Below are 15,207 nucleotides of genomic sequence, written 5' to 3'. Positions count from 1 at the left end.
GCACCATTATTCAATTCTCTGTATTGAAAAATGCGATAGTAGTAGAGTTGCTTACTCGCCAAGAAACCCTTTAATCTCACACTTTATTTAACCATGTGACAGGTGTGTGTGGATGTGGATGTGTGTGTACATGTGTGTCCCTGCTCTGGGACCGTTCCCTGTTCCCTGTTCCCTGCAGGTGTTTATATATGGTACAACTCTCTGGAGCTTGTGGATGAGATCAGTGACTCTCTGGTCCTCGGGGCTCGTCACGTCACCGCTGTGCCAGGCAGGGCAGCATCTGGCACAGCATAAGTCAACCAAAACAAGCTAAACCAGGCCACTGTGAGCCAAGGCATATGCTTGTTTTTATGATTGTTGAGCTTGATTTCTCAAGATCAAACTCAACCGTCATATAATTTTTTTGATTACCTCTGCCAAGGAGGTATTATGTCTTTGGCCACATTTGTCTGTTTGTCTTTAAGCAGCAAAACTCAAAAAGTAAAGGGGAAATCTGGATGAACTCATCGGGGATGTAGGTTCAGGCCCAAGGACGAAATTAAAAGATTTTGTATTACGTTTAAGATTTTTGTTAAATTTGCAAAATAGGGTGTAGTGTGCTGAGACTGTGGGAAACTCAGTGACTGTGTCTGTTTCTCTTTTTCTCTAGTATTCAGCGTTTCATCTTGTCTGAATCCTTAAAGCTGATACTTCAGTGCGTCGGCAGAGCAAGTTGAGTGCGGCAGAAAGACAGAAGGAAATTACAGTCTCATTTAATGTGGGATTTGTGCATTAATGACTTGTGTTTGCAGAAATATCAACAGAGCAAAACAATGTGAGGGCTAAAAAAGATTTGTGTTGTATCCAAGGTATGCGTGTAATTTGAGTAGGTGCATATTTAACTTGTTGTCAAGTTTAAATTTACATCCGCATTTAAATGTGGAGCCGAGACATAAAAATCACTATAACATTATCCTAAATAAGTAAACAATAGAAAGGGCACAGAAATGCCACCTCAACCTAAACTGGTGGAGCCAAATAAACCATAAACCCAAACCCATGCATCCATCCCCACTAGAGAGGCCTCCTGAACTGTGGAGCAGAGTGTAGATGTGGGTGGCACAACTCTCCCAGGCCTGACATTGGAAACTGCCAAAGAGCACACTAGAGTTAGTTGTGGTTGGCCGGATGCACGGGATGCATGTAAGGCCAGGCCAACTATTGAGGCACAGGGTTTGGCAAGCCCAGACCATCACAGCCCAGCGTGGCCACACAGGCCAATTAAGACAGGCCTTCTCCTCTCCTTTCTTCTCCTCCCCTCTTCTGTCTCTCTCTCATCTCTCCCTTGCTCTTTATCTCTCACTTTCTCTCTTGTACTCCCTCTCTCTTTCTTCCAATCCTCACAAAGCGTGCTCACACATTCCTCCTCTTCCACTCTGCCTCTCTAATTGCCGTGGACTAAAAAGAGGGATGGAGTGAGAGGAATGAGACTGAGAGAAAGAAAGAGAGGGAATCAGAGGGAATCAGAGGGAAAGGGGGTCATACCAGAGAACCTCTATGGCCAGGACACACTGTACTGGGCCCTTGGAATAGTCAGAACCCCTGTGAGAAGTGTGTTTGGAGTTGAGCATCTCTCTCTCTCTCATTAATTACTCAGAAACATCCATTTGGCTAATTTCCCCAAAGACCTTAATATCATAACGTAAAACATAATTCAATCTACATCCTTACACGGGCTCCGAGGTGGTTACCGCAGAGCCAGGGTATAAAGAGGTGATTGTGTTTCTTCAGCGCCCCACAAAACTATCTTATTGTTGATTCCTAATCAACCAGGAGCTGTGAGGAGGCTTTTCTAATTATGTAACCGTGGGTTCTGACATATTAACAATGAAGTGAAAGTTTTAGTGGCTTGTCTACAAAGTAAAACTATGTGAGGGGAAGAAAAGAGGGTTTGGGGGGCGGGCAGTGAATTTGATCAGGTCACATTGCTTACATTTTATATTTCAACAAATGGTATGGAAGGGGTTAGACACACACGGGTATGGAGACGAGACAAAAGCAAACTATTTCAGTACACAAAAACAACTATAACAACTGCACATTGTCAGTGTTTGTCTTTGGTCTTCCGTTTCCTAAAAAGCGCGAGGAGGATCTCTGCAAACCCACTCGCACACTAAACATAGAGCGCTTTGGATGCTACTTTTGTTCACACAATCGCAATTTTGAGGACTTCGGTGTCTCTGTCAACACGCCATTGAAAGGTCAGGGATGGCAGAAACAGCAGAGTAAGGAGAATGTGACAATATGTGTGGGTTAGACTGTATTCGGCATGGACCAGAACATGGGAAAGGAGGTGGTTAAGCCATACAAAATCATAACAAAGGGGGAAGTGGTTTCCAATGTGGTCACTGGGTCATTGCATGACAATTTCCTCTTACTGGAAAACAAGGGGGTCACAGCTTTACGCTGAAATATACGCTGTGTGTGGTGCAGAGACTGCCTGGGCTATACTTATTCACAGGGGTCAAATGTTACGCTCTGTTGCCTCTCAGATTTAGCACTCGGAACTATTTCCATTTGCATACAAACGACAGATGAAAACATCGACGCTCCTTATCTGCATTTTTCTGAGACGGCAACTTCTATCGCTTTTGGCATTCCTGTAATATGCATGAATTTGTAACAGGCTAAATTTAATTGAAGGTGTTGCAGGAAAGGAAGAGTGATGTGGGTGGCAGTAAATGTTTTAAAAGCAAAACGCTGCACTTAATTAAACAAGGGGGTCAGCATCTTGTAACGTTTAAGGTTTCGGAGTTTTTAACTTTAACATTATCCAGGTGGGTCCTTACTTCACTCTCTCAGGGCATTCATCATTGTTGCACTTCGGTGTCACTATGTGGAGGTCACTGGGGCACTACCTGCACCACACACACACTCACACACAGACACGCACAAATGCCACGATCCATTAGGTATTAGAGGCAAGACAGCGCGGGACACAAATGAGTTGCAGTTGAACTGATTCTGCAGGATACACACTCTGTATTGTTGTGAAAAACGAAAAAGAATGGAAACTTTAAGATCAAGGCAGGCAATCAGTTATGCTGGCACTTGTTATGGTGGTGAAGGCAGAACAGAGCCGGCTGCACAATAACCAGGGACACTCCCCTCTATGTTTGAACAACATATAATTACAGATCAGGATAGGAGAGCCCATTCTAAGGGGAAAATAGCAATCTCTCTTAATTACAAGGCAGGCCATGATCCATACCTATCCGTCACTTCAAATAACTCAGTTGGATGACTCTCTGTTGAAGTGGCTGGCAATGTTTCTCTTCAGGTAGAGATAAACAACAGAAGCAGAGCTGAAAGAACTACCAGCTAAACTGAGAACAGGGCAATCAGCCAGGCAGACAATATTCAGGCTTTGGTCGTTTCTAAATCTTACACACAAAAAAATGAAATGATTGGTGGTTTGAATGAAAAAACCCACGTGGGAACCATGAGATTCATTAAACATACACTTTTTTTCATTTTTAGAAACCCGTACACAGATCCCTGCAGATGTGTTTATGTGCTTTTGAATGACAAGTGTTGAGTTGGACTTTTTTGCAACAGCTGAGTGAGTGCCGGCGTGTGTCTTCAGCTGTCTTGTTCCCACACACACACACACACATAAACTGGCTTCAGCCTCTGGTCTCCGATGAACGGTGTCAGCATATACAACTATGGTGCAGCTTCCTCTTTCTCTGGCCAGATGAGCATTCTCGTTATCGTCCCCACATTAACAAGATAAGCTCCATTTCTTTGGCCTTAGCCAAGGCCCATGGGTCACTGAGTTCTTTCCTACTATTGCCCTCTTTCTCCTTCTCTCATTGACCTTTTACTGCAACACGTGGTTTGTATATTGTAAAGATTCCTGTGGGATTCAGACACTGGTACAATATGCACAATTCCCTGACTTGTCAAATAATGAATATCTGGTAATTGATCAACCCAATTCCCTTATAGTTTCACTTCTGCAAAAGTTCATAATTTCACATTTGTCTATCCTGAATGCATCCACGTCTTCCAAGAATGGCAGACATTTCATAACCAATGCAAAAACGCAGCTGAAAAGTACGAGCATTTTCAGGAAATTGCTCGAAGAGGACGTTGTGTCTGTGCCATTTGGCCGCCTCAAACTATTGTCCGCTAAGACCAGCCATGGAAGCTGGCAGCAGTTGATCGACTACTGTGCCATCCTAAGCCCGGGACTGTCAATTTCATTCTCATGCTTCATTAGTGCAGATTGGAAAATGTCCAAAATCCCGCAACTGAAGGACTAAAGATACAGTATATGTGTGAACGGGCGTTTGTACGCCTGAGTGTGACGCGGTGACAGTGGCAAGAAAATGATGACAAATGCTTCTCTGGGAAAGCATACACGCACATGTACACAAACATAAACAAACAGGCAATATGTACACAAACATACATGAAACTGCACGTGCATATTGACATGCAGATATAAGAACACACGCAAACACAAACACCTAAACACACGGATTTGTGTCCACGGAGCCTTGCTAATGATGGGTGGCAGTGTGATGTTTGTGTGTGTTCCAAAAGAATTGGCATTACCACTTGGGCCAAATCAGCAGCCAACAGCAGCAGGCTATTAACAAAACTGTTTCTTTGTTTGCTTTTTTTTCTTGAGAGGCGCCAAGCAATTAATGGTCTGCCTATGGGAGACCAGTACACTGTGCCACAGTGGGGAACATAATAATGACAGGACACACAAGACATGGTGGAAAAGAATAGATGATATTATAACTGGACAGGATTGATCATTCTGATCTTTATCATGACATGGATCAAAGAAAAGGCCAAGCTCTGTGAGCAGTTGAAATCTAAAACTGATCTTGATGAACTCTTAGTGTTACCAAGTTCAAAGCCTCCAGGCAAAAACAAGGATGAGAAACTATGTGTGTGTGTGTGTGTGTGTGTGTGTGTGTGTGCGCGCGTGGGTTGCAGGAAAGGAGGAATTGAATTTCCCTTCAACCCATTGTAGAAAGGAGGCAAGTTAGAGCAGATTTTTTATTTTTTTTTCTCAACTAGGTCTTTCTAGGAATTTGTTTTAATCACAATGGTGCCAAAATACGATTTTTCGAAAGGTCAAATTAAAAGAAAAAATGACCAGGAGTAAAATGTGATTTCTCCTTGACCATGAGGTGGTAAAACCCACAGCATTCTAAGAAAACAACTTCTGTTGAGGAACTTCTATCTGCTGTTATATGGTGTCACTTAAACCAAGCTGATAAGCAGTGTAGATATGGAAACCAGGAAGGAAAAAAACAGCAGAGAACAAACATTGTGAAAATGTACTCAGTGGATATACAAGTACTATTTATCACTTTTGTCACCTCTAAAATATATTGTGAAATATATATTTTTTTAATTTCTATTTTCTCTCCCCCTCACCCCTTCTCACTCTTACACACACAGGCGCAGAGATAGCTTTTGTAACTTCTGCCAGACATTATATATTTTTTTCTATGGTGCCTTCTTAATTTATCTGTCTTTTAACACAACATTAGCTGTCCAGACTGTATCCAGGAGACTTGGAGCTGCATGGTACAGTGAACAGCAGCAGCAGCAGCTGTATTGTGTTTGGCATATGCAGGCAGTTGTTTTGGGAGCACTTGATTTGCTTTGTGTTCTGCTGGCAGAGCATGTTTGTGAGAAGCCGAAAACATGACTAAAATGAGATGGTGAAGTCCTACTGAACGTCCATGTTTACATTTAGCAGTAGACCCCACTTCTGAAACGTTTTCTGGGCCACTTTACTGGTGCTGTGCACTTCTTCCACCTCGACTATTCATGTGCTGAAAAACACAGAGAGAGGCGTGTGGAGCTGATAGCTCAAATTAGCAGCATGTGAGGTCATTTAAAAGCGTTTGAATGAAGCTAGTTTATGTTTGAAAGTAACACACTACAGCTGAAATGTAATGTAATGTTACGTGACGCGATATTTATGCAACTTTTAAAATAATATAAAAACCTAAACTTAAAAGATCCCACTGTCTTTATGAGTTTCCCCTGTTTTGGTTTCTTTATATGTGTTCTTTTTATCGCATGCATGTGGATACAACCCACCTTCCTTGGAATTGCACATTGCTTTAATGAGTGCTAAAGTTGAATGGCATGGAGCCAGCGATCTTGCTGGACACCAGTCCATAGTCCAGGACTTACACCTGCTTTATCCAGAGGTACAAAATTCACATCCGCTGGCTGTCATGTGGATAAAGGCAAAGGGACAGTTTGAGATACATGGAGCAAGTATAAAACGAGCCCGATTAATGTTCAGCCAGATCATGTTGAATTAGAGGATCTAAATGACCAATAAAAGTGAGATAATGATATGAATTTATGGCCCTTTAATGGTCCTGAGTACACAAACTTGTGCAATTAAGCGATAAATGTCCCTGCTTTGACACTGACACTGACTTTTTAGTGTTGTCTGTCAGGACATCAGGAAATACATGTGCGGGAATTAAAAAACACAACCACATCCACACAACAACAATTAAAACAAATACAGGCATGGGAGCGATTGAGCAGTCTCAGACATTAGTCTCTCTTATGTATTATGAGTGAGTAATAATGCTGTAAAGAAAGTCACATAAAATGCCCCCAAATTACTTTTGTTTTATTGTCAATTACCACAGAGCATTGTCAGTAATTTCCTGTTAGTCACTAAAGGCAGATAAACTCTGGGGTTAAAATGACCCTGAGACTTGAGCTAACAGCTGTGGTTTAACCATAACAAGGGGTTTTTGGACTTGAAAATTAGCTGCTAATCCATGTTTGGCTCCCTGAACATCTTTGGCTAATTCATGTGTGCAAAGTGTGCATATTCTTGAGCACATGTCTGTGCAATATGCGTTCATGACCAAAGTTCGTTTTCTATGTTAAGAGTGTTTGTGAGAGGTGGTTGCGACAGGTAACCAGGAATTATCCAGTGGCTTGCTCCCCAGACAGACTGTGTGCGTACGCAGTGTGCCAGGCTAGTAATTGTGGGCTCAGAGGGAGAGAGGCTATATGTTAGCCGTATTATTACAATTAAAGCGAGAGTTAGCTCGCTGTCTGAGGCCCGGTCAAACAGGGAGATGTTGCTCCAGACAAACTGCTGCTTACAAACCTTCTGTTTGTCCCACGTGTGCTCTGTGAATCAACTGCTGCCTGGTAGCAATTACTATCCACCACCACTGCAAATAACAATTTGTCTTTATTTGACCTCCGTGCTGAAACAAATTTTTTTGCCCTAATTTCTCAAATGAAAGGTTGTGCTGATAGTTTCAGACATCATCATCTCTCGCTCTCACTCTTGCAGCATCGGGCTGTGTGTTGATTAGTATTGTCAGTTATTAGCCTTGTAGGTTTGACCACCTGCAGCTCTCAGAGTGACGAACAAAAAGAGCCGCTCAGCTCCCGGTGCTCAGAGCCAACTGTGAGTTTCTGTGTGGGACAGAACAACTGTACCTGTATCTCAACTCTGGTTTAGCACCTGTAACTGCTCTGACAGCTGCTCACCTATGACTACAGTACTGAGTGACAGAGAGGGGGGAGAAATAAAGGTCCAGTGTGTAACATTTAGTAGGTTTTAGTGGCCGAAATTGAATATACTGTCCACAATTTTAATTGTTTGGTTTTTGCAGCCTTGGAATAATCTTTTTATATTTTTACTTGTCGTGTTTTGAAGAGGAAGCTCAAGGTTCAAGGTTCATTTATTAGTCATTCCAGTCATATACATAAAAAACAGAGGAAAGAAATTGCGTTACCAGGACCAGTTTAAAAAAATGCATGACAAAAAGATGTATGTACTTCATAAAGTGATAAAGTGACAACACTAATGAAGAAGAACAACCTTTCTTAATATGTGAGATGCGGTTAGTTGTCAGTTTGCTGCAGTCTGCACTTTCACCATTAGATGTCACCAAATCTTACACACTGGACCTTTAGTGAGTGAAATTTGATGCCTATTTTATAGGGCAGATAGGGCCACAACTACAGCATAACAAGTAAAACAATACAAAATGAGACAACTGACAAGAAAACTATGAACGGAGTTATTTGTTGTGGAGATTTGTTGCGATGTCAAATTCACTGAATTGTATTTCTTACTTTTTCAGGGGGATTTGACCAGAAAAGAGTGAGGCTTTCTGTCTCATCGGAGTCGGTATTTTATTCCCAAACAAATTAGAGATTAAAAACAAAGGAAAACCAGGGAAATAAAGACCCTTAAATTATGTCAAAAGCCATAATTTTAAAACCAAAACTAGGAACATCCTGTGTGTTGCTTATTTTTCAACTTTCAGTAATTGCCTCTTTAAAAAAAATAATTAAAAAAATAAACATTTTCTTGGAAAACAAAGATATCATTCTAAATGTTATGCGTCTTTCATAAGTCAGGAGGGAGACAGACTTCTCACCATGGACTGATAAACCAAACAAAAAAGTGAGCAAAACAGACTCACAAAACAGACAAAGTTTTATCAATAAAGATGTTCTTTCTATGAAAATATTCACACTGGCCAAACAAAACATGGCGCACAATCCAGAGCTGTTGTCGGAGCATTGCCAGCAGACGCTCTTGAAGGACTGTGTGGGGACAAGGATGACGCCACAGCGCCTTTTCCCCCAACCCCACCTGTCCCAGTGCACATTCCAGCAGTATCATCTGCACATCTGAGTCCCCGCAGTGAGACTGCAGAGGGTCTTGGGGCCTGAGCTTTTGAGTAGTCTGATAATAGGGGATGATGCTCAACTCCCATGTGAGGGTTTTTGTTAAGTGGGGGAAGGGTGAGGGGGACAACTGCAGAAAAACATTGAGATTAAAGTGCACAATAACACTTTTTTTAATCACTTCCTATGTCCGGACTACGTGTGAAAATGAGTGCTTACAAGACCCAAAGACTCAAAGAAACAACAGTGACAAATAAAGCCCAGGGGCCATTTGTTTTGTAATGTCCAGCTGTTTGTTACGTGTGTCTCATCCTCATCCTCTTTACAGGGAGCACAACTAAGGGATATAAAGGAAAGCGTCACCATCATCAGTGAGAATTGTTTTTAATTTTTTGCCAAAGCTAAAGCCAATTTTTTTTTTAGAAAATGTGTGCGTTTTCAAGTCCATTCACTAACAGCAAAGAGCAGTAACGGGTTCACACGGCTGCCAAATGACCCGTGCCTATAAACTTCGCCCTTTGTCAGTGATCTTTAAGACGTTTGATATATTTTTGAATTTATTAATAGCACATGGCAACTGTGTGTGTGTGTGTGTGTGAGAGAGAGTGTGCGTTGAGCCACAACAGGTGCCAAACATAACAGAGGAAACGAGAAAAACACGGTGGGGTTAGCTCACAGCCAGGCTTCCCGCTAACGCAGAGTCACAAACAAAAAATGAGGCTGTATCTAAGTCTGAGCAAGTCTGTGTGAAATCTGTGACTACGTGTGATATTATGTACGTGTGTTTGATCGATTGTGTGTGTGTGTGTGTGTCTGCAGCTGTAGCCTATGTGTGCAATGAGCAAAAACAGTACAGGGAAATGAATGAGGTATGTGTAATGGCTTGTTGCTCTGTTATGTTCATTAGGCTACGATGTGTTTGACTGTGTGTGTGTGTGTGTGTGTGTGTGTGTGTCGGTGCGTGTTTGCTTTGCTCAGACACAAATTCCTGGGAAACAGTAGGAGGTAAAGTGTTCCCTGCACAGCTTTTGAGGTTCGGTTGTCAACATTGTCAGTATAACATCACTGACAGTATCACATGAGACAGATGTTGACAGTGTAGCGGATTACCCTAAATTTGTTTGGCCCCATTGACCGGCAGAACACATTTCTCATTTCTCTGCTGCCTCTGTGGAGAGTGACAACAAAGTTTGGGCCTTGCCTGCTTTGTGGTGAAAATAGGTTTTTCAAGGAGGTAAAAGGTAAACATCTGCATGCCTTTCAATCCCACGTGTATTAGATCTAAAATGGCATTATGCAACAACACTTGCCGTAAAGCCACTCCTTCCACCACCTGTTTCCTCATGGTTGGACATAACGGTCATATGTTTACGTTGATGTATCTATGCTCAGGTTTGTTTGTTTTGGTTGTACCTCCATAAACGTCTTTATATATCGTGACTGAATATGTGTACTTTGAGTGCATCACTCGAGAGCAGAGGGGATTCATGTTTAACTTGGAAACTGATTCTGAGTGAGACCCACAAAGCGTTCTCTCTGTGGTGCGCGGACATTCTAGAACACCTTGTACTGTATATAATGTCTGAGGGGCGTATTTGGATCACGCAGTACAGTGCAGCATAGAACAGAGCTTAAAGCAGTAGCTTTCTGAAGTGGGCTTGTATCAGGTACTAGCACATATTGGCAATACGTCTCAGCAGAGACATAAGAAAAAAATTGATTTCAGCAATTTATCTAAAGACCTGCCAGGTAAAAGATATCCAGATAATATTTTGACCACTTTTTCCTCATTATTAACATGTTTTTACCATGTTGAGACATAGGCACTGCTGCCCCCTTTTGTTAAGTTTGTGGCAAATCCTACAACAAAGTCACAAAATAACACATTTGAACTTTTTTGAGAAGGAGGCACGTGGTTCACACCTCCTGTGTGCTGTGATGTAGAAATCACTGATTTTCTTTAAGGACTGAGGGAGTGAGCAGTTTGGAAAGCAGTTTCCAGTCAGAAAAGGCTGTCTGACATGATAAAGCAGCTAACATGTTCTGTTGTAGGCTTAAAGTGGCATAGAGTTTAGTAGGTGAGTCTTTAGCTGAATGGCTAAAATTGTTTTTTTCTTTGTGTTCCCACTGGTAGTCATGTTGTCATGGAGAGCTGGGATTCTTGTCTCAGGCTGGAAGTCAGAGCTGACAATGTGTCGATACCTCACAAAACACTTCAAAAAACTATGCCTTTAACCCATAATGCTCACGTGGCACGGATCTATGTCATAGATGCACCCACGGTAATTTACCATGGGAATAACACACAACTCCTTATATGGACATTGTGAGTGTGTGTATTTAGGTCACATATTAAGGCAAAAAAATTTGGTTTTGAGTCAAATTGATTGATTTAATATCGAATTCTTAGTAGTGACATAAAGAAGTAATAATTGTGCAGAAGTCACAAAAAAGAGCGTTTTTCTTTTCTTTTTGTTCATAAAAACCAGTCAAGTGAACTTTGAACTGTGACGTTTTTTCAAAATTTCACAAATTCAATGTGATTTTAAACATTTTGCTCAGGTGTGTTTATATAGTTGGTGATTTTTTTTTTTTTTTTTTAGGTTGTGCTGAAAAAAATGATATACGACACTCCATATTGCACATTCTTATAGCCTCTGTATATACTGCACGTTTTAAAAAAGCAGCCAAATGGCTCTGTGTTCACACAGTTAAGTGACTCCAGAAGGCACCTCACCACTCTCTGTATCCAGAAAACGTATTTTGTAGCACCTTATGCACCCCTTTATCCTCCCGTCCTGTTACCTGTTCTTTACTTCAATCATTAAATTGTGTTTTTCTCAGAGTAACTGAGGAAACCTAGACACATTGACCATCTGCACTATTGTGCTCAGGAGAGCAGGGAAACATTGTGGCAGAACAATGCATAAAACGTAATTCATAACAGAGTGAGATGTTTCCCACAGGATTAAATTGATATAAATAAGACCCAAATGGTCTGTGACATATTTGGCAAGCTGTAATATATTCCGTACATTCATGTATTTCTGTAGAAGACTGAGACACACTCTTTGAATTACCCGGGGAAAAAAAGCACTCATCATATGTGCCAAATCATATCATAAACACGGCTTTTACAACTTGAAAGCCACATTGTCCCAATATCATTAAATGTATGGTCCTTGTTAGAGAAGCCATTACGGTGAAGTTGTTTTCCATATGATGTTGTACATATCCCAGCGTACCCTTCGCTGTCCTCACATGGCTGAGCTGAGTTGGCTGACCCCCAGCACAGTTTACTGCGAGTTTCACTTCTACAGCAGTTCCCCAAAAAGCTTTCCGACACAGACAGCGGTACAGCTGGCCGTCCTGTAGCTGACATTTACAAACAGTCTCTCATCTGACAGTGATTCACGGGGGAACTCACTAAAGATGTGTATCTTACCAGATGCCGCAGTGAAACAATACGACAACAACAACCATGATGTAATGAACTATATATGTGTTTTCCTCTCATTAGACGCAGAGTTTGCTCAAAGCAAAAATCATGTTTGTTGTCTTTTTTCAAACAGATGTCAAATGCAGCTCTGCAAGTAAATGCCAGCTTACTCACTGTGACCCGGGGTCTGTTTGTTTCATGTGCACATATGGGGCTACACGTCACAGAAGGAGAAGACACAGCCTGGACACTCCTTATAATTTAGGCTACATTCACATTACTTTACACAATTAAAAAAAAAAAAATGCTGTCCATCTGATGATTTAAAATTGCTGCACTCTAGTTCCAACGAGCAGAAACAGAGACCTTTGAAAAGAGTTATGCACTTATACCTGTATTCACCTCCCCATTGGTTCATACTGGATACCAGTCCACTATCGGATGTTAATGAAAATCTCTGTTACCGCGCTTTCAGTTTCATTTCCACCTTGTTATTGATCCCTGCTCTTAATTTGAACCATTATTGTTCCTCATTAGTGATACTTTATAAAAACAGACAAGCAGAAGAGAGAATCAGTTTCCTGTTAAAAACTTTCACACGCATGCCGAGTGGTTGGTCATTTGATATGCATTTTCAGATGCGTTAACATGGATGAAGTTTACTTGAAACACAGACGTATAGGCCCTGTAATCCACATGAATTATTTACTAGTTGCACATAAAGACATATTAAGGAATGATAAATGATGCTGCAGGAGAGCAGGTTCTAACCTGTAGCCAAGGCTCCATCTCCAGCTTCTCGTTGGACATAATCCTGGCGTATTTTTGTGCAGACGGAGCAAAATGGACCGTGTTCAGACTCAGTCTGAAGTTTGCAGGAGAGGTTTTCCTGCCTCTAGGCAATGCTATGAGTGGATTCTGAAAAATCCAAATTTTTTAAATATCTTGTGAGTGATTTGACCCTTGGCAATAATTTGCGTGAAGGAACCTGCACAGCTTTATCTGATAGAGCTGTATCAGTTTGTACGATTGTCAGAGAAGTTGTTGCTAGCAGCAAATTCTTTTGAACCCACCTTAGCATATGAGTAAATACCACAGTTACACAGGCGATTCCTCTTCTCTGATCTCTCTCTATGTGTGTGTGTGTGTGTGTGTGTGTTTTGGGGAATAGTGTAAATGGGATTACAAATAAAAGTCCTGACCCCAGGCCATGGAATTCCAGGGATGGCATTCAAGGAACATGCCCAGCCCTATGAGCAGGCGAGCCCAAACCTCCCCTCTGGGCATCTTCAAGCCCCACAGCCTTACTCTGCAACACACACACACACACGCACACACTGACACACAATACACATACACATACACACAATAAGCAGACGGTCCCCCTGCCCCCTTTCTTTTGTTGATGTTGTTTTCTTCCCCTCACAATGGAAAGGCATCTCCACTCTCTCAGAGGCCACAGTGAAAGGTCTGCTCGACAGCAGAGCAACAAACAGAATCTATACTGGCTACACTCTGCTCCTACCTTGGACTTTAGTCAGCAAGGCCTAGATAAGAAACAGACATGCGTGCTCCAGGAGGGGTAACAAAAACACACACAAACACTCCCTTTCTTTCAAACAGAGCTGTTGATAAAGACACTCTGTGGCGGATTCAATGAGCAACAACCTCTTGGGACCTGAACTTCAGTCACTGAGGCCCCAGTGGCATCGAGACACTCGGTGAATCCCTGTCAATACAAAGCTCCTTTGAGCATGAGCATTGTCTCCCCCTGGCTTGTTCTCTATGATTAGTCAGCAATCTGCTATCATGGAGGGCCCTGGCCTACTTCTGCATAGGAATTCGACCTATGACATCAGTCTGTTACAAAGAGGCCAAAGTCTGTCTGGCGTGGGCCTTATGAAGTCCAGGTGGAACAGTTTGGAGAGGTTGGCTGCTATAAATCTCAGCCCTTTTTCAGCCCTGTCTCATTCATCAATACGCAGCAACAACCCACACAGACAAAAAACATCCCCTGAAATGAGGCAGAAAAGTGTGACAAAGTGCAGAAAAAGATGACATAACAGGAACATAACTAGAGAAAACACTCCCGCAAACCTCTGCCAAGGCCTCACAATTTCCCACACTGTCAATAAAATCCACTATCTTGCCTGTTAACGATTGTTTATCCTGAAAAAAAAAAATCCTGAATGTTGATCACAAGCAAAATGTAATACTTTCTTTCTTGGGCCATAATCCACATGCTCATACTGTTCCATCCAAATCCCACCTTCACGTTTTGAATGACGGTACCAAAGCAGCCAATACATTCAATCTTCCTGGCAGAGGTACAAAAAAAATAGACACACGGTACACACAAGGAAATGTTGTTGTGGGATGCATGTCTTATTTATCCCTGACCAAAGGCTTTCAAACACTAACAATAACCGTACCCCTAAACCAAACACTGAATTCTTTGAGTTTATTTATCTTAACCAATCCTGTGACGACCTAAACCTCAACTTTGACCATCGTCTTACTCACACTGGAAAAGAAAGTCATGACTTTATTCTCGAAAGTGCACTTTTTTCCCCAGAACTCTGTTCTTCAGTATGTGTGGGTGAGCTTAATTAAAACAGCATGATTTATCATGATATTACGAAAATTATATTAATTTTCCAAAGAATTCAAAATGAGTAAACATTATTTTTGTATTTTTTTTTAACATGAAACATTGCATAGTAAAGAATAAGAAACAAAATAATAGCAAACATAGTAAACAATATAACTTGATATCAAGTGGTGGGCTGCATGAAATCGATTTGGGGGCCACATTCAAGTCTGAGCCCTGCGATTTAACCATTTATGTGATGAGGTGCAACGTGCAATTAGGATTTCGGGATCATTGTCTGAATTTGTACAGGATTTAAATTGTGCACACGCACACACACGCGCACACGCACACACAGCTGTGAATTCACACTCACACAAGGATGAAAAAGACACTGATTGAGTGCAGGTTAAAGAAAGAAAACAGAACATGTGAGAACAGAAAAGGGGAAGAAAGACTGATTAATCCCTTT

Source organism: Solea solea, chromosome 12, assembly GCF_958295425.1.
Source record: "Solea solea chromosome 12, fSolSol10.1, whole genome shotgun sequence".
NCBI classification, from domain to species: domain Eukaryota; kingdom Metazoa; phylum Chordata; class Actinopteri; order Pleuronectiformes; family Soleidae; genus Solea; species Solea solea.
The sequence above is the reverse complement of the archived record's forward strand: the minus strand, read 5'-3'. Positions refer to the sequence as shown.